The 14207-nt window shown below is 39.3% G+C and overlaps 1 pseudogene; it reads right to left on the reverse strand.

The window, feature by feature from the left end:
- Positions 1–1945: 1945 nt before the first annotated feature.
- Positions 1946–5066, reverse strand: LOC124885044 (annotated as a pseudogene).
- Between the last annotated feature and the right edge of the window lie 9141 nt (positions 5067–14207).

Consider the following 14207-nt stretch of genomic DNA (forward strand, 5'->3'; position numbering starts at 1 on the left):
GCTCCTTGCACCATTGAAACCGACGTTTGGCATTGGCATGAGTGACCAAAGGTTTGGCTATAGCAGCCCGGCCGTGTATATTGACCCTGTGGAGCTCCCGACGGACAGTTCTGGTGGAAACAGGAGAGTTGAGGTGCACATTTAATTCTGCCGTGATTTGGGCAGCCGTGGTTTTATGTTTTTTGGATACAATCCGGGTTAGCACCCTAACATCCCTTTCAGACAGCTTCCTCTTGCGTCCACAGTTAATCCTGTTGGATATGGTTCGTCCTTCTTGGTGGTATGCGGACATTACCCTGGATACCGTGGCTCTTGATACATCACAAAGACTTGCTGTCTTGGTCACAGATGCGCCAGCAAAACGTGCACCAACAATTTGTCCTCTTTTGAACTCTGGTATGTCACCCATAATGTTGTGTGCATTTCAATATTTTGAGCAAAACTGTGCTCTTACCCTGCTAATTGAACCTTCACACTCTGCTCTTACTGGTGCAATGTGCAATCAATGAAGACTGGCTACCAGGCTGGTCCAATTTAGCCATGAAACCTCCCACACTAAAATGACAGGTGTTTCAGTTTCATTGTCCAACCCCTGTAGTTTACTTCCTAAAACAATTATGAAATAGTTTACAGAGGGACAGAAGTTATAATTTGAGAAGGAAACTGAATTTAAAAGTCCATGGCATTAGAATGACTTTAAAAAGTATGTGCATTTCAATGGCAGGGGTTAAAGGTCTCCACAACCTCGTCCTTGACCTGTCTATTTGTTTTGGTCTTCATAATGCCGTTTGTTCATTTATCTTTTCTGAAACTAGCACATAGACTCTATTGATCAGCTAGTTGATTTCTGAAGCAGCTGTTGAACTAGATTTTATTCAGTAGTATCAACGTAAAGGGCCTGAATACAAATGCATGCTGCACTTTTTTAAACGATGTTTGAGAGATACAGACATTGCTGGAGTCAGATTAGATATGAATATGCAGTTTTACTGTTTTGTGTTTAACTGTTCACAGGTACTCTATACTTATTTTTTAGGTGTATGTTTAATGTAAATTGTTAATTTTTCATAGTACTAATAGTTACAAGATGACACTGAATGCTCCAGGTGTGGACGTGTGTTCCTTGAATGTGACTTCACTTCTCTTCTCCCACAGCAGATCATTTTAAAATCTAAACTTAGATATGTAAAAAAATTTAAATGAAGTGTTTTAGCTGCAGATAGAAAATGGAAACACATTTTTGTGCTGCAGTTATTAACAAAAGATATGCAAACTGATGTCGTTCAATTGACCATTTAAAAAGGCATTCTAATTGGTATACAATCTTTAGGAACAAGCAACAGTGTCACAAGATTGTGTAAACTACTTGTATTGCACCCTCTCCTGCTGCTTGTGACAACTTTGTTCACTTTTTCATAGATAAGGTTGCATCAAATAGGGCTCTTACCTCACATTCTGTCCATGTTCCCTCTGTTGTTTTTAACCAGTTTGAGACTGTGACTCTTTCCTCTTAACTGGAGATTGTTGGTGATTTAAAACCTTTATGGTCCACTAATACTGCAGTACCTTCACAACTTTGATTTTTCCATTTTAAGGCCTTTGGTTCAAGACATTAACAGCAGTCTGTCATCAGGTGTTGTCCCTGAAAATCTTAAACATGCCGTTGTCCAACCTCTCATTAAACCTTCTCTAGATCCTACAGTTTTGGCCAATTGTAGGCTAAACTCTAAACTGCCTTTCCTTTCTAAAAACCTTGAGAAGGATTTTTATTTTCAATTAATGGCCTTTCTAGAGGAGCCGACTATTTTAGAGTTTGTCCACAGCAATCGATCAGCTCTTTTGGAGGTTTTTTTTTTATTATACATTGCTAACTATTGACTGGTGATTGTGTTATTATTGTGCTTTTAGATTTACCAAGTGCATTTAAAACTGTGGATTGCAAAATTTTTATTTCTCATTTGGGGCAGTGGGTGAGCATTAGGGACACCCCACTAGTTCAGATCTCAGTTGGCAGATCGAACTCCATCTTAGCCTTGTGGACCATAAATCTTACTCTGCTCCTCTTTTGTGTGGTGTCCCACAGGGCTCAATTTTAGGCTCCCCCTCTCGGATCTCTATTTGTTCCCACTTGCCTCTATACTTAGAAAACATAGCATTTATTTCCACTGTTATGTGGATAACACTCTGAACTATGTCCCACTAACAAGGAAAAATTTATTCTGTGCTACATCACTGAAACAGTGTCTTGATGATATAAAGGCCTGGATGGCTCTCAACTTCCTGAATCTTAGTGAAAGTAAAACTGAAGTCAGGGTTTTTGGTAGCACAGCTGGAACCCTTCACGTAGATGTAGTTTACCTTCCTACACTAAGACAAACATCACTAATGTTGGGGTTAAAGTGGACGAGGAGCTTAAATTGGATAATTAGGGCAGTCATCAAATCAATCTCTTATCATTTGAGGCAGCTGGCTAAAATTAAACCAGTTCTTTCTTAAAAGTGCTTTGAGATTGTAATTCATGTCTTTGTTGCCACCTGCCTTGATTACTGCAATGCACTTTATGTAGGGGTTAGTGGTTCTGCTATTTCCCACCTCCAGAGGGTACAAAATGCAGCAGGGTGTCTTTTAACTCGAACAAGTAAATATGAGTACACTACCCCCATTCACCTTCTCTCCACTGGCTGCCAGTACATTTTGGAATCCATTTCAAAATCAATTTATTTGTTTTTAAAGCCCTCCATGGTCTTGCCCAATCCTACCTCTCTGAGCTGCGCCAGCCTTAGACACCCTCCCATTTCTCAGGTCAGCTGATCAGCAGCTCCTCAGTGCTCCAAAGACCAAGCACAAGCTTAGGTGGGGCCGTTCCTTTTCGGTTGTTGCTCCTAAGATGTGGAATAACCTACAATTGAAAATTAGACAGGCCTCTTCTCTTTCAGTTTTTAAATCACTTACTAAATCTCATCTCCTTGTTCTGGCCTTTGACACCAATTGAGAGGCTGGGTTTTACTGTGTTTTGTTGTTTTATCTGTTTTGTATGTATTGTATGATTGCTCTTATCCCTGTTTTATGTTTCGTAAATTATTTTGGTGTCTTTTTTCACTTTGGTCCTGTATGGTGTTTTAAAGTGATTTATAAATAAGGTTGGATTGGATTGGGATTGGAAATCATAGCGTGAGATCACAACCCTGAATTTACTGCAGGTTTGGCTTGTGTTGCTAATTGATATTATAATTTAAATATTTCCTCATTTGGACAAACTGAGAACTTCCAATGGATGCTGAGGGCCAAGTAGCACACCAGGAGGAGGGAGAGTCCAACAATGCTGACTCCAGCAACAGCAACCAGTGCTGTCTTCATGGAGGAGTCCTGACTGGCATTGCAGGCATAATTACAGAACTTCCCATTGTCTTTTTTGTGCTTCTGCAGGTGAATAGCAATGGTCTCTGCCAGCGCCTGGCAGCTTACGGGCTCGTGTGAAGTTCCTGCTGCTTCCCAGGGTCCAATTCCGGGGTTCTTGCCCTTCTGCACCTTCACCTGTCTGGCCAGCATACCAGCAAAGGTGAAGAGGGATCCTTCCCCATCATCCATTCCATCACTTTTCTGATGCTGGAGCAGAGGTCCGTCCCTCTGTGCTTCAGGAAGCTCTGGGCCAAGCTTGGTGTTGGGTCTCCATGTCCTGAGCCAGGCGCCTCATGGCATCTGCAGGCTCACTAGAAGGTGGAGGGGCTAGATGTGGGCTCAAACAGCGTAGCAGCATGAAATCTGCGACAGCAACGGTCTCTTTCCACAGCCCACAAAACATTTTCCTCCCAGCAATATGTGACGGCTCCTTGCACATCTAGCAGCAACACACGTTGCTCTCTCTTACCACTTCACAATTATGTACCACTATGAATTTGCCTTTCATGTCAAATCCAAATGCATAAATTACATTGTGCATAACATGCAAGTTTGTGCTTGTAACCTGACAAAATGTGAATAAGATCAATAGGTATGAATATTAAAGTCCAGTAGACTTGAATGAGAAAAGTAGTATCAAAGGAGAATGATGTTTCACATATCTAAAATGTTAATCGTAGAAGGATTCTTTTTGATTATAAGGAATTTGTGGATATTTTCAACTCTTTTCCTACTTAGAGGCTATTAAATGTCAAAACAGCGACTTAAATGGTTAAAGGTAATTTCAATATCTCGAACTTAAATTCCTAGTAAAATTTAAGAGAGAACTTATCTGTTGGCTCGTTCTGAATAAACACATTCATTTTTAAGTGCAACTAAAGTTAAATTTAACGGTGGTTTAAAAAAGGTATGGTGGTCTAATTGTATGTCTTCAAATTCAATTCAATTCAAAGATACTTTATTGATCCCCGGGGGGCAATTAGAATTAGAACAGGTCTTAACGGCCTGCCATACTATTACTAAAGTTATAACATATTTTATGTTTATGATATATTTTGTTACATTGTTCCTTTAAACAGGGTCTACTTTAAAAACCGAATATACTGAATACGCTGTAAACCTATCCGGGTCATGCGGAGGATTTTGCTTCTTGGCACAGTAAAAGTTGAAATAACGGAAACAGACCGCACATGCGCACTGGCTCCCCGGCCCCAGGGGAGGCGCATGTCACATGGACTGTAGTTCAAGTTTTACTCTTCGCACATGCAAACTCACTTATGCGGATATAATAAAAAGACTCCAATCCCCAGCGAGGACTATTACCCATCCTCTCCCTTTTTTAAACACTCGTCAAACAGGGGGGAGTAGTCTCAGCTGGAAGCATAATGAGATGCGCATGAATTTACAATCTGGAATGAGACATTAGATAAACTAAATGGACCGTAAATGGTTCGTGTCGGCGAGCCTGAATGAAGAACTTCAGCTGGTGTTCATTAGTTGTGGAGCAACGACGCTGCGCCTTTTTTGCGTGTGACGTCCAAAAAAGAAGAAAAAAAAAAAAAAAACAGCACCAAACTTCAGGCTTCGCTTTCTCTCAGTGGATGGAGTTGAAAAGTTTCATCTTCAGTGGTCTCACAATGGAAAGACAAGCGCCCTTCGATGGAAGTGGAGGTAAAGTGTCATTTACCTCGACCCTTTTGTGTTGAAACTCATTTTTCAACGTTGATGGGATACCGGGGCAACAAAGAGGGTCAGAAAGAACAGATTTGGCGGCTTGTATAACTTGTTTTGCTGGCGTCCTTCGCTCGGTTTGGGTTCTGCCAGCGGGAGGGTGCAGATGTTCTGAAGCTTTGGGTACAGATGTTTTGTAAGGTTGCAAGTGTTGTAATCGTCAAAGTGAACTCTCTCTTGCGTCTCCTTGGGTCTCCAGTGCTCGTATGGGTCTCTAAAGTATGAGACAGCAACTAAAACTGATCATATTCTTACCAGTTCAGTGGCTCATTTATCAAAAAATATCCACAAAATGTAATAATGGATATTTAACAAATCAATACTAGGCTATAATATGTTTTATATTATGCACAAATTAAAAGCAAGCAACAGAAGTTTTATTGTACTACATTTAAATTACACTAAACAAACTTATTGGTGTAAGATGGTTCTAAACTAGTGGTTCCCAACCAGGGAGGACTTTGGACTGTCCATGTTGTGCACGTATTAAAAATAATAACACTAAGACACACTAATTGCTTCATAAACTGCTTTTACAGGCATTTATCTGCCTATTACAAGTGTGTTTATGGAATTAAGGTCAATTAGAAAATAAATGAAAGCACATGGACTGTATTGAGACATTTCAGAGATCAGCAGGCAGATGCAGGATCCTGAACACTGGAAAAACAGGAGTAAAACGTTAAATATGGCATGCCACACATGTCAGAAAATAGTGTATGCTAGTCCTTAAAAAATGTGTTCAATTTTTGTAAAAAAAAAAAAAAAGGATTAAGTTTCCTTTTTGTCATTTGTGTGCATATGTAGGTGCACTTGATGGTCTGCAGAGCATTACAGTGATTTGATGCGCCAAAGTTTTCAGTGCAAAAAGCGGGGCTCCTAGGAGAAGAGTTTGGGAACCATTGAGTGTATCCAAAGTAAATAAAATTTTAGCAATGTTTTGGGGAAAACTGAACATTCTCCTCTGTTTGTTTTTCAGGGGCTGTTTAGTTTTTTCCCCATTCTAGAAGGCAGGGATTCAATTTTTGTGGTGTTGTTTATCACGATTGTAATTTATAGTGTTAAAATAATTTTAAATATGATGCCCGCACACTCCAAAAACGGACAGAATGGTTTGGATTGTTACTTTTGCTGTCTGAAGAACATTTTTCCTTCTTAATTTAATGAGAATATCATTCAATAAATATATTTGAAAATATGTTTGAGTGTATATATCGTGTGCTGTTTAGCAATACAGCTGCACTTCTTAATGTAACCTTTTATGATTATCGCAATAAATGGCACAAAGTATAGTGATAACATTTTAAATCCATATCCCTACTTTGAGGTTACTGCATGTTTCATATAAATATAACGTACAATTTTCTTTTTTGTTTTTAACAAATAAGGATTTCATAAAGTACAAAATGTGTTTTAATGAACCTAATCAGTGTAGAATATTCAAGTCCAGGTTTGACTAGGGTGTATTTTGTGGTATTTATGCTTGTCCAAATTCTAAGGTGGTCCTAACACTGAAAATCGTTGCAAACAATTTTTCTTTTTCAGAGGAATATTTTAACCATCAACTAAATTAAATGCCAAGTTATGAGGGGGAGGGGTAGTGCTAGGGTTAGAGATAACCCTAGGACATGGGATTTAGCCACAAGGTTAGCAACATAATGTAAACGTCAAGAGCTGATTCATTCATGGCCCTGCTTTGCTTTTTATTGTTATAATAATGTGTGTCTGTGTGTGTGTTTGTGAGAACAGGCTTCCTGTGGTTAGAGTGGATTACTGACTTCAGAAAAAAGAAGACACAAAACTCCAGGATATGAAGTTTGTTGCAGAAGTCTGTGGATCATTCAGAGACTTTTCCCTCCATCACCCGGCCCATCTCTTGAATGATGGATGCATTTTCTGAACTCAAGTGGGTGGGTAGCATCTTGTCATCATAGTTTCGAAGGTAGTAACACCTAAATTAAAAATATTTTCTGCTGACTCATTATTACTGATGAGGAGCACACATTCCCCACGCGACGAGTCCATCCACAGAGACTGAGCTGTCCTTCACTGAATCTCCCCCCACTGTTCAGCATTTCTCTCGTCGCAACTGGAAGAAACCCAATGTCTGCCTCCTCTCCCCCGTCCTTACCTCGAGCCTTTCTCCACTCGCTCCATCCGAACCAACAACCCTCGCTGGGATCGCCCGGACAGATCTACCAGCGGCTCTCCAACGGCAGCCACAGTGTCCCCAGCCCCACCAACTCCCGCAGCTCCTTCCATGGGGTGTCCTTCCTGTTGCAGATCGGACTGACCCGGGAGACGGTGAACCTGGAGGCCAGTGACCTCACGCTGTCTGCTGTCAAGGACCTGGTGTGCTCCATAGTTGATCAGAAGGTAATTATGTCCTAAAATGTTTCTTTTCAAGACTTATCCATGCTCCTTTTTTCACTAATCAATCACTCTCTGAAATTAAAAAGTAATGCATACATACTTCCAACTCTCAGGTGTTCGGAGCCCCAGGATAATGAGGCCCCAGTGTGCTTTTCTGTGTTCCACCACATTCATCTCTTCAGGTCTTGTTTTTCCAAAGCAGACATGTGCGCCATGTGCTTGAAAAATAAGTCAAACACAGCAGAAACGTGCAGGACTGTTGCACTGGAGCTCCTCCAGTTACCCGACACGCCGGGCACGCGGCGGTTGTTTATGTCGTGGTGTTTTGTTACTTGATATGAAACAAGTGCACAAACATGTACAGCCCTATGCAGCACTTTTTTGTTCATGTTGGAATCCACTTTTATTTTCCATGACGAGTAATGTGTTATAATGAAGGCGCTGAGTTGGATTTCAAAACAACCGTAGGCCATGTTGTTGAACATAATTGACCATATCATATTTGATTTCTGGGAATATAACTACAACTCAAATGGGCAACAATTTTTTCCTGTTGTTTGCTGAGATTCATCAGGAAGTTTTAATCATGATTTGCTTTTTTTGGTTTATGTGTGTGCCTTATTATAAAGTGCAAAATTGAGGTGTGTAAAACTCCTAACTCTCTAAAGAGTCACCGATCAGACGTTTTGTCTCCAATTTGTTTTCACAGATTTCTTTTAAAGCCCTGGCCTGCCAATACCAATTTTGTCATTAGGTGCAGTAAATAACAGCAAAATGCCTCTTTTTTCCTGTGTTCTGAGTGAACTGAAAATTGAACCATCATAAAACGATGATTTTGCTAAAACATCCCTAAAGGACAGGGGTGTCTCCTTAGATTACTGAAAATTATCTATTTTATTTATTTAACTTTTTCAAATTAAATAACAATATTGTGTCATGTAATAGTTCAGAAGAAGAAGCTCTGATTTTCTGTTATGTTTATTAGATTGTTAAATCTTTAATTTATTTATTCAACTCTACAGAAGCCTTAAGCAGCCTTTTGTCATCCATAGTCAAATGCAAGCAGTGTCACACTGTGTGTGAGACAGAGCAGTCATAATTACACAGCTCTACATTTCACTAATTCACTTATGGCAGTAAAATTTCAAAACAAAGACAAAATGAGTAAAGAGTTATAATTTTAAACTCTTTTGCATCTTATATTCACTATTAGTATGGCTAGAATTACTAACTGTAAGCATCGGTCTCCCTGTGTATATTCCCTGAAGATCAACGGCAACAAGAACGTTCCTTTAAATCAAAAGAGTCTGGAAAAAAAACCAAGGTCACTGAGTAACCTTGAACTCAGTATCCAATATGACTGCTGCCTATATAAAATGCAGTGAAAGTTGTAGGTATAAACTATTTATTCACTATTTAATCACTTCTGACAGGTTGTTTCCCAGTTACACCAATGGCACACATAGTAATACAACATCTGTTTGTGAAAATGTTCTTTTAGTGTTTGGATGAAATGGTGAGACCGGGCGCGGTGCTGGTGGTGTAGTGGTTAAGTGCGCGACCATGTGCAGAGGCTATAGTCCTCGATGCGGCTGTCCCGGGTACGAGTCCCAGACCCGGCGACCTTTGCTGCATGTCTCCGCCTCTCTTTGCCCTGTTTCCTGTTTACCTACTGTCGAAAAAATAAAAGAGAAAAATAAAGGCCTCTACTGCTGCAAAAAAACCCCCCAAAAAACAGTGAGAACAACATTTTTAATAGCTTACATTGTTAATCGTAGTTGGCACAAAAAAACCCAGCAAATTGTAACTTAAAAAACGCTCATCTCGGTTCTGAGCTTGGGCGCATAGCATCGCATCATAGTAGAGCACGCACCCCATATACTGCAGTCTCAGTCCTCGACACAGCCGCCCCGGGTTTGAGTCCTGACCCTGGAGACCTGTGCTGCAAGTCTTCCCCCTCTTTCCACCCCACTTCCTGCCTGCCTACTTTGGATAGATAACAAAATAAAGGCCTCTACTGCCGGTAAAAAAAAATGTGCTATGGAATATACTTTCTGCTTGTTTACGTTTGTTGTACAAATAGTAATATTGACTAAAATTCATATCAGATATCTACATACATCTTTGATACCAGATTATATTATCATATCAAATCTGATATCATAGTGAAAATGGCTACCTTTATGTCTTCTTCCCATGGTAGCAACTTCTACACTGAAGAGTGTTATTGTCAGTGTGACCTGGTATATTTTCTGGTCTGCATCAATGTAACATTATAGGCGACCCCTGGTCAGAAAACGATGGGACTTTAAGTATCTGAGCAGCCTATCAAACCTAACTTCAGGTGATTTTGGTCACAGGATGACTTTTTCATGCAATCTTTTGGTCTTATTACAAATGCTAAATAATAGGTATTTCATTTAACAGTACATCTGAATTATATGAAACCAGAAGCCTGACTTCTATCCACCGACCAGTTCAACGTATTTCTGGTGCTGTAAACGTCTCACTCAGCTGTTATTGTTTTTTGCATGAATATCTTCTGTGCTTTATTGTTGCATGGGATTAATAGAGAGCGAAAGCCTGATAAATTAATTAAATAGCTTGAGAGTACATCCATCTTTGCCTCTTTTTTGGCCTGTTTTGGTTAAAGTTGATTACTCTGTTTGATCTGTAATTATCAATATTTGAATAAAGAAGAGTCTGATAAAAAAAAAAGCCATTTCATCAGCAGCTGGAATCTGCAGATGTAGACTGGATGGAGCAATGAGGGTGTTTGATACGATGATAGTTAAAAATGAAGAGGAATGACATGAGGAGCTGGCTTAAACAGCAGGAGGAAATGGAATTAGCCATCTGTACTGAGTTTGGGTCTTTTGCCTCCAATGTTTTCTGAGTTGACATTCCAGAGGAGCTGGATAATGTTGTTGTTCTTTACGAGGTCTGCTGATTCTCACTAGCTAGTTATGAGCAGTTCTGATCCGCAGAGCAGAAAATCTCATCACCACGGACGTTTTGATGGATCCTGTTGGGGTTGTTGCAAGAAAAGGGTAGGAAATACGATACTTTAAAGACAGGACTTAAAAAAATTCAGTGAGTCGTCCCCCAAGAAACACATCTGCCAAGATAATCGATATTACCTTTTTCTCATGTGCCATTTTTGTTTTATTACAAAAGATGGTATCTAGTTGGACATATTGTGACATTATCTCAGTTCCTCACAACATTATTGCAGCGGAACATATCCAGCCTGCTCGCCGCTTTTGTTGTAAAGTTTGTCTGCCAATTGTAGTCTGCTGCTTCAACTATTTCATGACATCCAGCCAAATGGCTTTGAGATCAACGGAAAATATGACTGTATCCTCGTGTGCTTTCAGTTTATTCCTGCCTCGCTTTTTGTTTTAAGATATGCATGACAGTGGGACGTTTTTGCATGGTCCAGGTATCCATGCCAATTTTTCCAGCTGGGGATCTCTAACCCTAGCTTGATTGTCCATTGACGGATGTCCCATGGTGTCGCTAGTCAGCAGAACTTCAGGTGTCTGTCAGCGAAGTGGAGACAGGAAAAATATTTTAGACATCATCTGGTAATATCTGCACGGGGATAGAGAAATGGATGCAAGTGTGCTTTCCTCCCGTGGTGCTGTTTCCTCCGCTGAGACTTGGCCTGCTTCACCCAGTGACTCACCACTCAGTCATGCAACAAACAGGGATGTTCGGTCCAACTTGAGTCTCTGCAGTCTGGTGTCAAGCTTTCTGCTGTGTCATCTTTTGTGAACTTTTCACAGTTGATTTCAGTTCTCTTGCCTTAGTTTTTGTTTTCAAGTTACAAAAACTGAGGTCCCACTGCTGTCATCTGGCTATCTTTAATCAGTAAAGCAACCTTTTACCTATAGATCAAAACAAAGTAGTGCACGATAGTGAAGTAGAAGGAAAATGACAAATGGATTTATTTTTTACAAATAAAAATTTGATTTTGCATTTAGGCCCTAAACACATTTAGGCCCTAAACACAATGCAGTGCAAAAGACTGCTTTCAGAAGTCACCTAATTAGTAAATATAGCCCACCTGTGAGTCATTTTTTTCTCAGTATAAATACAGATGTTTTGTGAAGGCTTCTCAGATCTGTTAGAGAACATTAGTGAACAAAAGCATCACGGAGATCAAGGAACACAGCAGAGATGGAGAAAAGCTGTGGAGATGTTTAAGCTACAAACGTTGAACATGTCACGGAGCTCTGTTAAGAGTATGGCACAACTGCAGACCAACCAAGATATGGCTGTCCACCTAAACTGACAGGCAACAAGGAGAGCATTAATCAAAGATGCAGCTAAGAGGCCTACGGTATCTCTGAAGGGGCTGCAGAGATCTACAACTCAGTAGGAGAATCTGTGTACAGGACAGTTATTAGTCTAGCACGCCACAAATGTGGCCTTTTATTGAAGAGTGGGAGAAACATGGGAGTGGCAGCATCATGCTGTGGAGATGTTTTTCTTCAGCAGGGATAGGGAAGGTGGTTAGAGTTGATGGGAAGATGGCTGGACACTCCTAGATGAAAACCTTTTGGATTTTCACCTTCCAGCTGGATAAGAACCCTAAAAATACAGCAATAAGGTTTGTGGGTTTTAGGCTGAAATAGTTAGAGGTCTGAATATTTTTGCAAAGTACTGTATACGTTTGTTTTAGAAACATCTAGAGTTAAACTTGAGGAAACTTGTAATAATGTCAAATTAACATCAGATCTAACAATCTAATGGTGTTAGAAGTGAAGAAGTTTGAATGATTTCTCATTTAATTAAGTTCCTAATATTTTCTTGGAACAAATTTTATCAAGGTTGCTTTTATACTTGTGGCCAACATCATTCATATGTGTTTGAGATGAGACTGCTGCTGTAAACTACAAAGACCTTAAAGACAAACCTTAGGTGCTTCATACAGAAAAACAGTGACTAATATTCTCCTTTGAGCACAGCACCATGAAGTCAGGCTGCTAGCAACACATCTGTCTACCGCTGTCTTCATTCTTCCCCTTCTAGCATTTTCTGACCAATATATGTGTATGACCAAAATAACAGACATCGTTTCTTATTTATGTAAACGGAGGTGTGTTGGCTAAGCTGTGCCTAAATTAAATCAAGATTAAATAGAGCATGGTTTATGGTGTTTTTAAAGTGGTTGCATTTTAAACTTGGTCTCAATCTGTCTCATTTCAGTTCAGACATGATTTTCTTTCTAACAACAGATATGTATGTGAACTACAGCAGCAATATTGTAAAGTACAAAATGAAATGGTGCCATCTACCAAGATGTAATAGGTTTTCGTAGAAGACCGTATTTCATTAAAAAAAAAACAAAAAAAAAACCAATCAATGAATGTGAGTTAGTTTTAGCCTGAAGCTTTAAAGTCAACTTTGAGCCTTCACGTGGTGAACAATAAGCATGAGTTATTTAATTTTTAATCTGTATAAGCTGAACTTAGAAGTAGTGCCAGTAAAGGGTGACTTAGTACAGACAGCTACAGTGTAGGCATGGGTAATATGAGATTGTGAAGGTATAAAAGCTTGAATAAAAATAGCAATATTTACACAGACATTTTCAGTTCATCTAACTGCTTTATTTAATACAGTGAGAAACAACAATTATACCCACTGCTGCAGAAACAATCTCACATGTCGATTATTATCAGAATTACACCCATCAGGCTTTTCTTTGACGTCTAACCTGTCAATTATTATTTTTAACCAATTCCAAATCACAAACGAGAAAATATTTGCTGCATAGAGGAAGTCGTTTTGATTCCATTTATGCAATACACCCCTGAGGCTTATTAAACTGAAAAAAACGCATTTTAAAACATGTTGTTTGTTGATGTGCATACAGACTAAAATGGTGGCAGGTCTTAATTTTGATGCATTTAATGAACAAGGGGGAAAAAAACTGCTTTTCGAGTATTTGACCAGCCCATCAGTGATCAGAGAAAATTGGGCAATTCTGACCTCTGGCTTATTGATTGTTGCATCTCTTGTAGTTTTATTTATTGTTATTTTTTATTTTAATGCACAGACTTTATCAACAATATAAAACAAACTGCTACATTTAGTAGTAGTATTCAAATAAACTTATTTTGTGTGGAATATTGTGCCTTTTATGATGTTCTTTATAGGGTAACACAAGTATAACGGGCTCATATTGGCTGATTAATTTTGTTGGGCTACCTCTCCATTTGGGTAGCCAGCCAGCAGTCTGCTGCTTGATGGACATGCAGCTTGTAAAACGAGCATTATATTAAAAGGATTGATGGGTGTGACTTTTGGTCCTTTCAGTCACTTTTTTGGCCTCTTGTTAGAAAGACTTTAAATAGTACCTTGACATTTAAAAACCTTGGTGTACCTAGATACTTACCCATGTCTGCTGTAATGTAAACATGCTAAAATAATGTCTGGTGCTTCTTAATCAAAGAAGAAAATCTCAATGTGTTGTAATCTTATGTTACATGTACAATATGTGAAAGGTTTGCTGGATACAAAAGTACGACAGCATTTATGTACCCCTTTGTTGAAGGTTGTACACATTGTTGACATCTAATAGAATGTGCTTTGGCCGGAAATTAGTCATCAAGAAGGTGGATAAGACCACAGTCGACATCACTGTATACAGGGTTCCTATGCAATCTGGAAAAGTTTGGATTTCCTTTTATCATTTT

Source organism: Girardinichthys multiradiatus, chromosome 19 (genome assembly GCF_021462225.1).
Source record: "Girardinichthys multiradiatus isolate DD_20200921_A chromosome 19, DD_fGirMul_XY1, whole genome shotgun sequence".
NCBI classification, from domain to species: Eukaryota; Metazoa; Chordata; class Actinopteri; order Cyprinodontiformes; family Goodeidae; genus Girardinichthys; species Girardinichthys multiradiatus.